Raw genomic sequence first — 14,283 nt, 5'->3', positions numbered from 1 at the left:
GAGAGGTCTCCAAAGAGTCGTGGCGTCTCTCTGGTCGCCACTGAATTTTCAACATGTTGAAAATGTTGACGACCTGTGATGGGTGCCGGCAGTCGCCTGTAAAGGTCGCGTAAGTGGGACAGGCCCTTTATGCTCCTTTAACTCTACGTTATCTACGTCCCACTTCCATCCTTACAACTATTGGCAACTGTGTTTTTACCAAGCTCATAAATTCAGGATAGACACAAAAAGCTGGACTAACTCAGCGGGACAGGAAGCATCTCTGAAGAGAAGGAATAGGTGACGTTTCGGGTCGAGACCCTTCTTCAAATATTGGCTCTCTAAACCTCTTTATCAACTTCTAATTTCTCCAGAATTACTTAACATAACTCTTTGATAAAGCATTCCTAATTGCTTTTCCATTATCTTGGCATAAGTTTTTAACCAAGTATGTTCCTGTAAAGCACCTTGAAACATTTTACAATTAAGGCTCTGCAGCTATTTTACTTTCTGATCCACTATGACCTCTATTGCAATTTATTTCAAGGCAAGATACCTGGGGAAGAGACCTGTACAAGGTAAATATTTTGAAAACCTTTCTATTTGTTGCAGCCTCTATACATATAAAAGCGGCCCCTGTATTTCTTAACACAATATTAGATACGACAGTACATACTGCTGGTCAGAACATGTTGCAGTGTCATATGCCAATGGCACTGCAATCTCGGAAAACATTTTAAAACATAATCAATGCTTTACCTCAAGGCATATACAGGTTTTCTTTTTACAATATCTATCAATATTGAACAACACTTATGACTTGGCCAAATGGTAAATATTTTTAGAAAACATCTATTAATGAATCATTTGTTGGACAGAGATTCATTTCTGGAGATGTTGCACCACATTGCAAATCCTGAGGCAAAGCAATTTCTTGCAGTAATGAGTTTCTATCCTTATCGTAATGTCCTTATTCTAATCAGGAACAGCTAGACTATACACCAGTCAAACAACACAGATGAATGTGTTCTTTCAGCAGCAGCTGATGACTCAATTCATACTGTTCTGGTCAGCAAGGCATCCTCAGCTTCCAGTGAGCTGAAGGAATCTGGTAGTAATTAAAGCAACGGACTACAATGTATATAACTCTGTTAAGGGAAAGATGCAATTATTTTACACCATACAGAATCACTCTGTAACATAATCAATTGAAAAAACATAAATGAAAAATAGAACAGAATGAATTAGTACAATCTAACAACCAATAATGGGATATGCCGGTAAAGTGTCCAAGGTTGGGAATTCAATATTCCAGAATATTTAAGTTGTGGAAGTGATAGGCAAAATGAAAAAATAAATATCAGCACAAATGAGAAAAAAAGGAGATAAAAGGCAAAGAGAGAAGGGACTACAGCTTGGAAAATAAGTAGTATTGTCAGAGCGAAAACAACAGTATGGGGACTGACCCCCTGAGTTCCTCCAGCACTTTGTGTTTTTTTCCTAATTATGTTTCTGCACCAATGGCTTGATTTTTTGCATAGTCTTTCTTTTAGGAAAAATAACGTTATTTCCGTGTTTGTCAGCAAATAAGTACATGTAATGCTGCTGCAAGCAATCTTTTTCATTGTACCTGAAACTCACTATACTTGTACATATGACAATAAATCCGACTGCATTTGACGACTAATGGCTTTAGTTTAGTTTAGTTTAGAGATACAGCATGGAAACAGCCCCTTTGATCCACTGAGTCCACACCGACCAGCGATTCCCATAAATGACACACTAGGGGCAGTTTTTATAGAAGCCTATTAACCTACAAACTTGCACATCTTGGATATCAGGAGGAAACCAGAGGACCCAGAGGAAATCCACGTAAATCATTGGGAGAATGTACAAATTCCGTAAGGACTTCATCCGTAGTCACGATTGAACCTGGGTCTCTGCCGCTGTATGGCGGCAACTCTACCGCTGTGCCGTCCCCAAAGGCATACGGAGCAATTGTGCCTGCGTTTGGCTTTTAATCAGTTTATAAAATGTCTATCTTCATCTACACAAAGCTATTTTGATGTTCTAAATTTTAGTCCTATTCTTACGTTTATTTTCCAACAGGAGAACTAAAAAAATGTATTCTGATTAACATGAACTGCTGCAACACCTTAGAAGACAATAAAGCAGGAATCCCTAGACCCATAGTGACGTTAAATAAGTGTTCAACAAGGGCAAAGATGACTTGGGGCTAATGCAATAGGTACAAACATAATTCCCTCAACAATTAAGAGAGAGAAATCAGAACAAGTCCACTTCACCCTCATCTTTTGTAGGACTTTAACTCTCAAAGCTAAGCATTTTCTCAGTAAGATTTTCTCATTATGATTTTTACTGGCTGGTTTTGTTCATGTGATACATGTTTAACTATCTAAGCCTTCACATGAAAATGTATTTTGCATAACAAATCACTTTATCGAATGTCAGATTTGAAAGCGATTTTTAAGATAGAAATAAAATAACGTACATGTTTGATAATCACCAAATATAATCCCAAATCGTAATTTCCATTCATAATTCAGTATCAAAAAATTACAAGTCCACCAATGGCCACATAATAAACTCAAATATGCAACTCAGATACAGAAAGAAAAAATAAATATGTAAAAAGTTTGAAGTTTTCAACTAATAAAACAATAAACTCAGAACCTCTAATAATTAATTTAGAGCAGCAGAGATATTTAACTACAATTATCACATTGTTGAAAGGAAAGATACAAGGATTGAAATCACAAGACCTCTGTGGTGAATTTACCTTGTATTAACTGTAAGCGAGGCAGCAATTTATGCAAGATGCTGTTGATGCAAATCTACTTGTACCATGTCTCAGGCATTAACCTTTATGTGGTTCCGACCAAACATCTTCTGCTTGCCATTGGAGTATCACTGGCACATAAACAGGGCAGCAGTTAGAGGTGGCACAGCGGTAGAGTTGCTGCTTACAGCACCATAGACCTGGGTACGATCCTGACTATGGGTGCTGTCTGAATGGAGTTTGTACATTCTCCCCATGACCATGTGGGTTTCCTCCCACACTCCAAAGACGTACAGGTTTGTAGGTTAATTGGCTTGGTTTAAAAATTAAAATTGTCCCAGTATGTGAAGGATAGTGTTAATGTGTGGGGATCGCTGGTCGGTGAGGTCTCGGTGGGCCAAAATGCCTGTTTCTGCACTGTGTCTAAACTAAACTAAACAGTGAACATCATTAGCCTATCCGCTAATTTGACACGTAAAAAAATCTGGGACAAAGTTTCTAGTTTTGTACTAATGTTTATGATGGGTTTTTAATATATAGATTAGTATTGAGATCAATTAATTGATTGATAGTTAAGGAATATCAATGGAAATAATGGCCACAACAATGATCATACAATGCAACAAAATAAAGTAAAAACTCAAATACTTAACTAATTTTCTCTGGAAAAGAAGTGTACATTATTTTAAGATGAAGAGACTGCTGCAAAATCTCGTGTACGTTGAGTGGGTAAATCATAAGTGACAATCACACTGTGCAGTACTTTGTACAACAGCAGATAGCCTGCAGTATAAATCTAATTTATTTGAAGGCATGCTGTTTTATATTTAGAATAATATGCGTCTGTAATAGATTAAAAAATTGTCGAGCATATATATTAGCATGGATGGATGCAAGAACTCTAAACAAATAAAAATAGACCAATGCTCTTCACTAAAATATGGAGTAGGTATTTTGTCCATTTGCTCAGCCTACATTGGTATTGGTTTATTATTGCTATGTGTAGTAGGATACAGTTACAAACTTGTTTGCTATTCAGTCAAATCGTACCTTACATGTATAAAATCAAACCATAATCAAGTACGACACCTAATGCAATCGAGATAAAATAACTACCATTTACACAGTGAATGGTAGGGCTCTGGGGAGTGTTGTAGATACACAGTGAATTGTAGGGCTAAGGAGTATTCTAGAGCAGAGGGATCTCGGCGCGCAGGTGCATGGTTCCTTGAAGGTGGTCACAGGTAGATAGGGTGGCATTTAAAGGCATTTGGCACATTGGCCTTCATCAGTCAAAGTACTGAGTATAGAAGTTGGGAGGTTGTATTGCAGTTGTATAAGGCTGCATTTAGAGTATTGTGTTCAGTCTGGGCACCATGTTAGAGGAAAGATGTTGTCCAGCTGGAAAGGGTACAGAGAGGATTTACGAGGATGTTGATAGGACTATAGTCTGAGCTATAGGGAGAGGTTGAGTAGGCTGTGACTCTATTCCTTGGAGTGCAGGAGGATGAAGGGTGATCTTATTGAGGTGTATAAAATCATGAGAGGAATAGATCAGGTGGATGCACAGAGTCTCTTGCCCAGAGTAGGTGCATCGAGGAACAGAGAACATAGGTTCAAGGTGAAGGGAAAATATTTGACAGGAATCTGAGGGGTAACTTTTTCACACAAAGGGTGGAGGTGGGTATATGGAACAAGCTGCCAGAGGAGGTAGTTGAGGCAGGGACTATCCCCACGTTTTAAGAAACGGTTAGACAGGTACATGGATAGGACAGGTTTGGAGGGATATGGACCAAACATGGCAGATGGGACTAGTGTGGCTGGCAAATGTTGGCCGGTGTGGGCAAGTTGGGCCGAAGGGCCTGTTTCCACGCTGTATTACTCTATGACTATAACTAGAGTGCATAATATAATTTTACAGCATTGCAATGTTATAGCTAAAGAAAAAGAGCAGATTTTAAAAAGTGCAATGTGAGAGGATGGGAGAGCGGGAGAGGTTCGTTCAGTAGCCTGATAACAGGTGGGAAAAAGTTGTTCCTGAATCTGGCACCTCAAGCTTCTGTATCTTCTGACTGAGGAAAATGATGAGAAGAGAGAATGCCGGGATTGACAGGGATGTCAACTGTCTGCAAGTTCTTGTGGTCATGGGTAGAGCTGTTGCCAAACAAGTTTGAGAATGATTAGTATAGGACACTTTCTATGGTACATCTGTAAAAATTGTTAAAAGCCATAGAAGGCACGTTGAATTTCCTTAGTCTTTTGATGAAGAAGAGGTGTTAGTGTCAATGTGGTTGGAAGCGGATGAATTGTTGGTAATATTTATGCCAAAGAACCTCAAGTTCTTAGCCATCTATACTTCAGCACCACTGATGCCGACTGAGGCATTGGCAACCCAATCTAATTGCAGCAATTTAACTCAATAGGTCTGATGGCTCCTGATCCAAAATCAAGTTGGCTGTCCATTTCTATCCACAGATGCTCTCTGAGACTGAGTTCCACCAACAGTTTAAAAAAAGTTATAATTTATACTCACTGAGTGCTAAGAGACAAATTGAGGTATTTCTCTGCATCGATGGAGAACTATTAATTTTGAGGCTATGGACATTACAGGCAAGGTTAACTCTCTCTGGTCCTTAAGAAGGTAGTTCTGAACTGCCTTTAAGAATCATGGTTATCCATGATCTCATTGCTGTTTATGGCAAAAGGTCTTGGTATGGTATGTTTCTTAGTATAGTGACTACACCCCAGAAATATTTTTTGGCTATGACACATATTGAGATGCACTAAGGGTGTAAAGCATGTTCAGTCTTTATATCTGCCAATGCATAAAAAATAAATTAAAGAACTAAATGAAACTTTTAATAATGGTTTAGTGTGTATTCATCTGGCAGAATGAATTGCTAATTGCTTAGCATTGACACAGAATAAGAAAAACACACTCCCCTGAATTACAATGGAATCTGATCCACTAACCATCAGCTCAGCATACAAGGGAACCATGCTGACTAGTAATACCAGGTCTCCTTAGGACATACACTGATGATAAATTATACTCATTGACATTCTATTGCTGGAGTGAATCAATTTTAAGGAAAAAAAGAGCTGGCTTGGATCTCCAGCCAGTTGGCATATATAATTCTAGAATGTTTTTGGAAGGATGACTGAGCTCAGTAGCCTCTCTTCGAACAGTCTGCAGCAAAAGCTAACTTGCATAAATTATTTGGAACAACACATCAAATGGTAGCAATAATGAGAGGATTAAAATCGTCCTCAAATAATTGCAAGTGTGACCAGACACTCAGTCCCACCATTAGCTGATGAGAATTAACTTTGAATTTGCAATCGCGTTTAATAAAATGGTTTTTAAAAGGTCTTGGCTCCCAGGAAATTAGTTAAGGTACATAAGAGATGATGTCAGCCTCACAGGACCTCAGAAGAGGTTGACTCTCATTTCAATTAGTACATCAAAATATAAACTTTTTTACCACTGAAAGAAAGTGGACATCTGCTTTGGAGAATAAGGATGTAAATATGAATGAAGTTGACCAGCAAACCACTGGATTGAACCTGATAACTGAATGTTAGCTGAAAATTAATGTGCAGAAGTACCTTCTTGCTATTTTTAAACTTATCACTACATAGACAGACCTCCTCACACACACTTAGCTTCAGTCCAAAATATATGCCCCACTTGCTGCACAATATTCAGACCTCAAGTGGTAAATTCTAAAGAAATTCATGTACTAAGTAAAATAATTTCCAATATTTTATTCTGAGTTTCTGTACAGTAATTAAATGTGACATTCAATTGATCACAAGGAGGAAGATGTGCTGGTGAACACTCAACAATATCCAGTTTATTCTACATCAATTTTAAAAATTATAATTAAAACACTAATCAAGATCTAAATGGTGACCAGAGTGACCTTTTTCAGATTATAAAGCTCATCATAAATTCTATTTTTTGAGAAGTAACTGTGTTTGTTGGGACGTAAGCAGATAGGAAGAATGTTCAAGCCCATGTTGCTGAGCTAGTGAATTCGCTCCTTTCCGATGCACCCGAGTCATGCAAATTTGGTACCACCTCCTCCTCTCTCAATAATACACAGCAGGGGAATTCTCAATGACGGTCATTCCAGTTGTTCTTACTCACTCGTAAAACCCAATGAGGAGTGATTTGTGGAGGGTCCTGGATATTTGACAATTTCAAATTTACCAGGATGCATAAATGCAGCAACATGTGGTGTAAATCTCAGCAAGATGGCTGAAAACAATATCACAAAGAAACTTCAGAAATTTCAGATGATTTTAAGCTCCACTCTGCTAAAATGTTTCAGTACATAACCTATTCCATGTATTACCTGCAAAAGTTCAAACAGCTTGTATGCCTCAGTGCTACCACATAAATGAACGTTTGAGGGTTTGGCTAAATATCTCAGAGAGATGAAGGAAATTCAAGCATCTAATGTTTCCATTTAAAAACAATGTACATTTTCTGTTCAGATTTCTGGGAGAGTAAACAAAGGCACATAAATTTGCTATAGACATTTTGGTTTCTAATAGTTGGCAAATGGATTTCTGATTAATTATTCAGGCTAAAAGTTGTGTAGCCTAATACACATATCTGTTAAAATGCTTGAGATTCCATAAGTGCTGTCTGCTGTGGGGCAAATTTTAGATCACATGAATATCAAAGAATTAAGCTTTTAAAACACTGAATTGGGCAAGGCTGCCAAAACCTTGGCACTCGTCAAATAGTCTGTGAAACTAAATTGATAAAATGGCATATTCCCAATTTACAATATATGAATACAACCATGAACATTTTGATAGGTTATACATTAATAGATCCTTTTTCATAAATCAGGACCTAAAATGTGCTGTTGGTATGAATCTAAGTTAATTTCAAAGTCACTGACATAATTCTCATTCAAATAATAAATCTGTATCTCAGATCAATATCTTTCAATCCTCTTTTAATAAACATTGGAAGATCATTAACACTATGAAGATGGAGGGTATATTCATCTTTGAAACCAAAGCTTTATATCTGATTTTATTTATGGGAGAAGTTAAGTGATGAAACAAATTGTGATCATGTTTCTGTCTCTATGTATTTAAGTGCTGTGAGCATGGCAAGGATTCACTGCATCCATTGTGTTTACAAGAGGAGAACTCTTCAGATTGAACAACTGCAATTAATCACAGTTAAATAAGAAAGAACTGCTCTTGTTGCACCACAGTTAGGATTTCAAATACCAGGATCAAGGACACTCTGCTTTACCCGATAGTGGAATTAGAGCAAAATACGATCCACAATAGCTTTTATTCCTCTTGCTTGTCAATGTTATGTGTCTTCTCTTCAAGCAGTCACTTGGGGTCAAGGTTGAGTAGCGGTTGCCTGAACATGTCCTCTTTAATTGTCGGGTTGATGTGACTCACAAGCTACCACATGGCCATGATAGAGGGCGTTCTTAGACAAATGACAAGGTCCAAATAATCAGAAACTAGTCTCTGCTGCACAAGCCTCATGGACAAGCAACCCCATCGGGGAAGACTGTACTGGTTCAATAAGGTGCCTCACCACCATCTCCTTCTCATACACAATTGGAATAATCCAGGTCCCATTTTCTCAAAAGATTGGTTAGTTAACCTGCCCTGATGAACACAAATGCTGGCATCTTTCTGCTCTTGCAAATACTCGTTATTTGTACCCTTGATCCAAATTGTATCTTCTCACTCCTTCCACTTCATATGTTTCTGCACTCAATTTCAAATGGGTTGTGTCTATCTATTCCAATGTATCCACTTGAAAACTTTCTGTTATTCTACTCTTCACTATACTAACAAGTAGTTTCCTACATAATTGTATACTGTACAGAGTCGGTACATTCTCTTCTGAAATGGATTTAAATCAAATGTAAACATTTGAGAAACAATGTTGTGCAATGCCATGGGAATGCTGCACTGTAGGAGATGCTGACACTTTATTTTCTGTACCTCATGGACTTGTAAAGGTTGGTATAAAATAGGTGAAAAATGTTTTACTAAAATAGCAAATAGCTTGGAGCTCAGTATGAATTTCAGCAATGCTTACAGTCTGCTTGCTTGAAAACAAACACTTTATTCCTATTGTCAGCTCTCTTTATTCAAATGTAAAGAGATAAAAAAGAAATGCAGGCCACAAGGGCTCAGTGTTCAACATCTCATCCTATGTGGAGCCCTCAGTTGTCCAACAATTCTTCAGCATTGCTCACAATACCAGCAGAGATTATATGCTCAAGCCTCAACGCTATAGTTTAAATCCGCGTAGAAAAATACTGTAAATGCACGGTATAGGAGAATCTCAATGACTGGAAGCATGCTATTTCCCAGTGCAAAGTATCTTATTAAAGGGTCCAAAACTACTGCGGCTCACTTACAGCTGTTTGCAATAGCATTAGTTCCACATTTTACCTCTAACAATAACCAAGGAAATGATCAGATGTTCAAGAATAGCTCCAAAAAATAGAAGCAATTTTCATCTATCAATGCTATGCATTTTCTAGAACACAACAATTTAAACAAAATTAGGGGTCACATAAAACTAGGTCATTGTGTCCATATTGATTCAACTGCAGAGTGCCCCATTTCTTCAAAAATGAAAGCCTCTTCAGCTGTAAGTGGTTTGAGGTAGGTAGTGTTTCTCTTGCTTGACATTAATTGTGTCTAATGGACAGCTCTCATCCAATTCAACTCAAACTGGTCATATTTGAACTGGGAAGTTTCAACTTCAACATTTCAGCATTTTGTTTTTATTTCAAATTTCCTGATAGAGTTTCTGCCTCACTGGTACAGAGACCCTGGTTCGATCCTGACTATGGGCGCGGTCTGTATGGAGTTTGTACATTCTCCTTGTGACCATGTAGGTTTTCTTGAGGTGCTGCAGTTTCCTCCCATACAGTTTTGTACGTTAATGGGTGTGGTAAAAAAAAAAGTGTGACATTATCTCTAGTGCGACAGATAGTTTTAGTGCACAGGGTGATCGCTGGTAGGCCTAAGGCCAGTTTCTGCATTGTATCTCCAAAATGATAAGCACAAACTAAATCTATTGAGTGCTGCTGTGCTGCTGTAATTAAGAATTTCATTGTTCTGTTTCGGTACATATGACAATTAAACATGCTTGAGGTGAACCACCCGAAACGTCACCCATTCCTTCTCTCCAGAGATGCTGCCTATCCCACTGAGTTATTCCAGCAATTTGTGTCTATCTTTGGTTTAAACCAGCATCTGAAGTTCCTTACTGCACATTAATTTTTCTCTTCAGACAATGCTGGCTGACTTGACTGGATATGGCTATAATTATATATGTATTTTTCAAACAGAACTGTTGAATTTTTGTGCACTTTTAAGACATCAGAATCTAAGTGCTCATGGTGTAACTGCTAACGTTTCACTGGTTATCTATTTGCAAATGGTGCAATGGTATTTCTTATAATGAAGAATTATTATATCTGACTATTGACTATTCCACTAGGTACAATTTGTGAATGCTTGAGCATCGCAGCGTGATGTGTGTTGATTACCATTATGCTTCAAAACCTTCCAATAGATGTGCTTAACGATATCGACCCATTACAGAATTTGATATTCTTCACTTGGGTGATATACAGTAACTTTTAGTAACTGGGTGGATTTTGGAGAACTGTTTTTAGTGAATAAGGGAGAGTGAGCAAGCGTGCAAGAGAGTATATAGCGGAGGGGGGCTTAAAGTGGAGGACAGTGCCTGCTTTGATGGTTGGGGGAGGTAGAGAGGAAATGGAATAAGAACGGGAGTGGGAATGGAATGTGGAAGGAGCAGAAAGAGTAAGTGGAAAGTGAAAAGTGCAACTAATTTTAACTAACCACATTATATCATAGAATATGGAATGCTAGGTCATCAGGCTATGGAATAAAGCAGAAGAGGAAGTTTAAAGTAAATGGCTCAAATGGTGCAAGGTAATCAGAAACATTCTGGATAGAAAAGGAATGAAGAAATTAATAAGAAGCTGGGATCAATGTTACCAAAAGAGATGTGTTTATTATATATAACTGGCAATCATTTATTAGTTTGAAAATGCTATCTACTTATATATTAAAAATAACAATTCCAAGAGGTACTTTTCCATTTTCAATAAAGCAACTGCCTGGAGAGTGTGACCAAAATTACTGTATCTTTTCAGAGCCATTATTTTTCTGCTAGTCTTTTAATTGAATGCATAACAGTGAAATATTTCACAGCATGGAAATAAACATTGGTTAGATTCTGCTGCTGGGAGCAACAACAACTGCACAATTTATCGAAATTAAATGTAATAAGCCTGCAGGTGGAAGAAACTTGGTATCCATCCCAACTTCTCATTAGCTGCTGAGGTGCCTCTGAGCTGGCCAAGAAAACATGGAATGAAGAAGGATGCAATAATTCTCATCATGCGCCACCCTCAAATTAATTTTTAAGTGTTTGTGCAAATTCGAGGATGAGTTCCCCTTGAAGGAATCTAAATACTCCCTGCTGGCACATGGTACGCCTATAATTTGTATGCGGGTATGATACAATTTGGTGAAAGGAAGCTGACAAATATCTGCTTACACATCAAATGCTACAGAAACGCCCATTAACCCTTTAAAATGTTAATACACAACAGGCTTTGAAACATGCAATTCATCAAACACCATTTTATTTCAACTCGCCAATCTTCAGTAAATACACTGTATTACAGGATTGAAGACAATTGTTTGGAGGCTTTTTGTTTTAAATAAATTAATCATTCTCTCAACTGTCTCCCTTTTCACTATCAACAGGAGCCAACCATAGCCTTTGTTGGAGTCAAACTTCATAACAACTAGGTTAAGCTGTTTAAGAAGGAACTGCAGATGCTGGAAAATCGAAGGTAGACAAAAATGCTGGAGAAATTCAGCGAGTGAGACAGCATCTATGGAGCGAAGGAAATATTTCCTTTGCTCCATAGATGCTGCCTCACCAGCTGAGTTTCTCCAGCATTTTTGTGTACCTTAAGGTTAAGCTGATTCTTTTTCAAAAATATCAAGAGACACCATGCACTCATCCTTTAAATCACTAACAGTTCCGCTTATGACAGAGGAATTGGTGTCATGTCAAACTAATCAATAAAAATCTGAACAAAAAGATCAATTGATATCAATTAGGATTTTCCTTCAAGTGCCCGGAGCACTAACTTTGTACAATGCATCCTATTAGTAACATATCTGAGATACCTATATTCTTTGATTTAAGTCCAGCAGTCAAAGGACTGTCATTTATTCTCTTTGTTTAATTTATGTCTAAGCCTGTGGAATTAACAATATCGTGACACGGTACCACATAGTTCTATTCCAGTAGCAGAAGAGCTTCATTCACAGTCTGAGTGGGCTGTAACCAAAGTCCCAGAGGTGGCACCTGTAGCACGACACAGAACCCTCAGATGAGGCAGAAAAAGAGCTGCTCTCCAACCCAGCCTCTGGCATTTGACATTAATACCATTCACTTTCCATCTTAGTTGCACTAATGCTCAGCCAGCATAGGCCAAGCAAATAATAGTTTAAACAGGGCTGAATTATGTATTTTTAAGAATTTTACTTTTAGTTTTCAGATTGAAACTGAAGCATATTTAAAAACATACTCTCATTAAGTTGTTAAACTTAACATAATAAGGATACTTTCTAAATGTACATTGTTGGTTACATGACAAATATTTTAATGCAATAATTAAATATTTGCTTTGAGTAATGTGTAAATCGCTTTAAATAATAATATCACATTTATGAACACAAATTTGAGAATTCCAAGATCTCACATGTGCCTACCCCACAGTCCAAACATTTATCAAAACTAACTCTTGGAAAGAACTCTACACCAACTATTCAAAAAACATTTGGAATTTCCTAAAATTTAAATGTGGCAATTTTGGATCTTTGATAGTACACAGAAGGCAAAGCTGTTGAATTAAACAAAGCTTTCGATAAATGTTCATTCGAATTAAGAAAATGTCCAGCTTGGAGCCTCTGCAGCCAAACATGGATTTGGGAATCAATCAAAAATGCTTGAAATCGGCTTTCTGTGTACCCTGAAATGGGAACATGATTTTCCATTGCAGTTAATGAAAGCAGATGATCTCCAAAATCCAACTCCATAGCTTAAATGAAGATAGACACCGGTTCTGCAGACTCATTTAGTTAGAGCTCACTTAGGTCATCTAATTGCATTAGTAGGACCTGTTAAATTATATTAGCATGAATGTTAATTTGACGGATATGCAGATCTCAAATGATCCATTGATAATCTGATAACGTTTTTTTGATTTAGATCCTTGACATCCTGTCAAATGACTGAAGCCACTTTTACTAATGTGCATTTATAACCCCCAATTCATTTAGCGTTACTGGCTTCGTAACCTAAGTGATTGTCATCTTTCCGGTTACTTTAATCAACGCTTTGAGAAAGAAAACTGCAGTCAACTATTTCATCTCCAGTGAACATAACAAGGAATTGATTTAAAAATTATAGCCTTCTTAAAAGAAGACATTTCCTGTAATTGACTTGTTTTAGTCAAACTGCGGGATAAGTTACAAATGCTGGTAATCTCTCCTTCTCTCAAAGCAATTTAGGAGATTCATTTCATGCACATTTTTTTTGTTCTTTTCTTGAAAGGCGTCTTATTTTCAATTCATCATTTTATTTGTTTCAATTATGTTATGAAGGTGGAGCTGTCTGGTTATGGTAGATACAGCAATGATCAGTGGATAGAGAGAGTATCAATAAATCTTTACACCTCGATTCAATTCAGAGACTGAGTGACCAAATGAATGGATTTTGGAACAAAAGCAGGTTTTGAAGTCGAACCAGCAGATGATGATGTCCCCTGCATATGTTGGCTTTTCCCTTCTTGGTGGGAGAGATCATGGGTTTGGGAGGCGCTTTTCATGTAGCCTGGTTGAGCAACTGCAGTTTGGACCCATTGCTGACTGCGCACTAAGGATGGTAAAAGGAATGAATGCTTGTGGTAGTTGATGGGGTATATTCAAGCTAGCTGATTTATCATGGATGATATGAAACTTCTTTGAGAATTGGCATTTGATTGACCTAAGCAACTGAAGGAGCAGTCCATCATCCTTCCGTCTTGTGTCTTATAGAATATGGAACGGTCTTACGGTCTGAGGAGATGAATCACTTGCACAAAGATATTAACCCTCTGACTTGCTCTTGCAGTAATGATATTTATGTGGTTGGTCAAGAGTGGCCCCGGGGATATTGTTGGTGGAGGACTCAATGATGACAACATCGTTGCATATCAAATGTTGGTGTCAATGTTTCTTGTTGGCAATGGTAATCATCTCCGACCTCTGTAGCGTAAATGCATACTGCTTATCAGTTTTGTCTTTCGCACTCGCATGCTGGGCATCACCATCGGTGAGGATGGGCTTGGAGACCACTCTTCCTGGCAGTTGTTGAAGAACCCATCTCCATTCAT

General features: G+C 37.7%; 1 protein-coding gene across 3 annotated transcripts in view; it reads right to left on the bottom strand.

Moving 5' to 3' along the window:
- LOC129712985 (serine-rich coiled-coil domain-containing protein 2-like) overlaps positions 1 to 14,283 on the bottom strand; it is a 336,356-nt gene that overhangs the window by 62,941 nt on the left and 259,132 nt on the right. The gene's annotated exons all lie outside the window — the stretch shown is intronic.

This window comes from Leucoraja erinacea, chromosome 34 (genome assembly GCF_028641065.1).
Source record: "Leucoraja erinacea ecotype New England chromosome 34, Leri_hhj_1, whole genome shotgun sequence".
Taxonomy (NCBI): domain Eukaryota; kingdom Metazoa; phylum Chordata; class Chondrichthyes; order Rajiformes; family Rajidae; genus Leucoraja; species Leucoraja erinaceus.
This window is presented reverse-complemented; position numbering and strand designations above follow the sequence as displayed.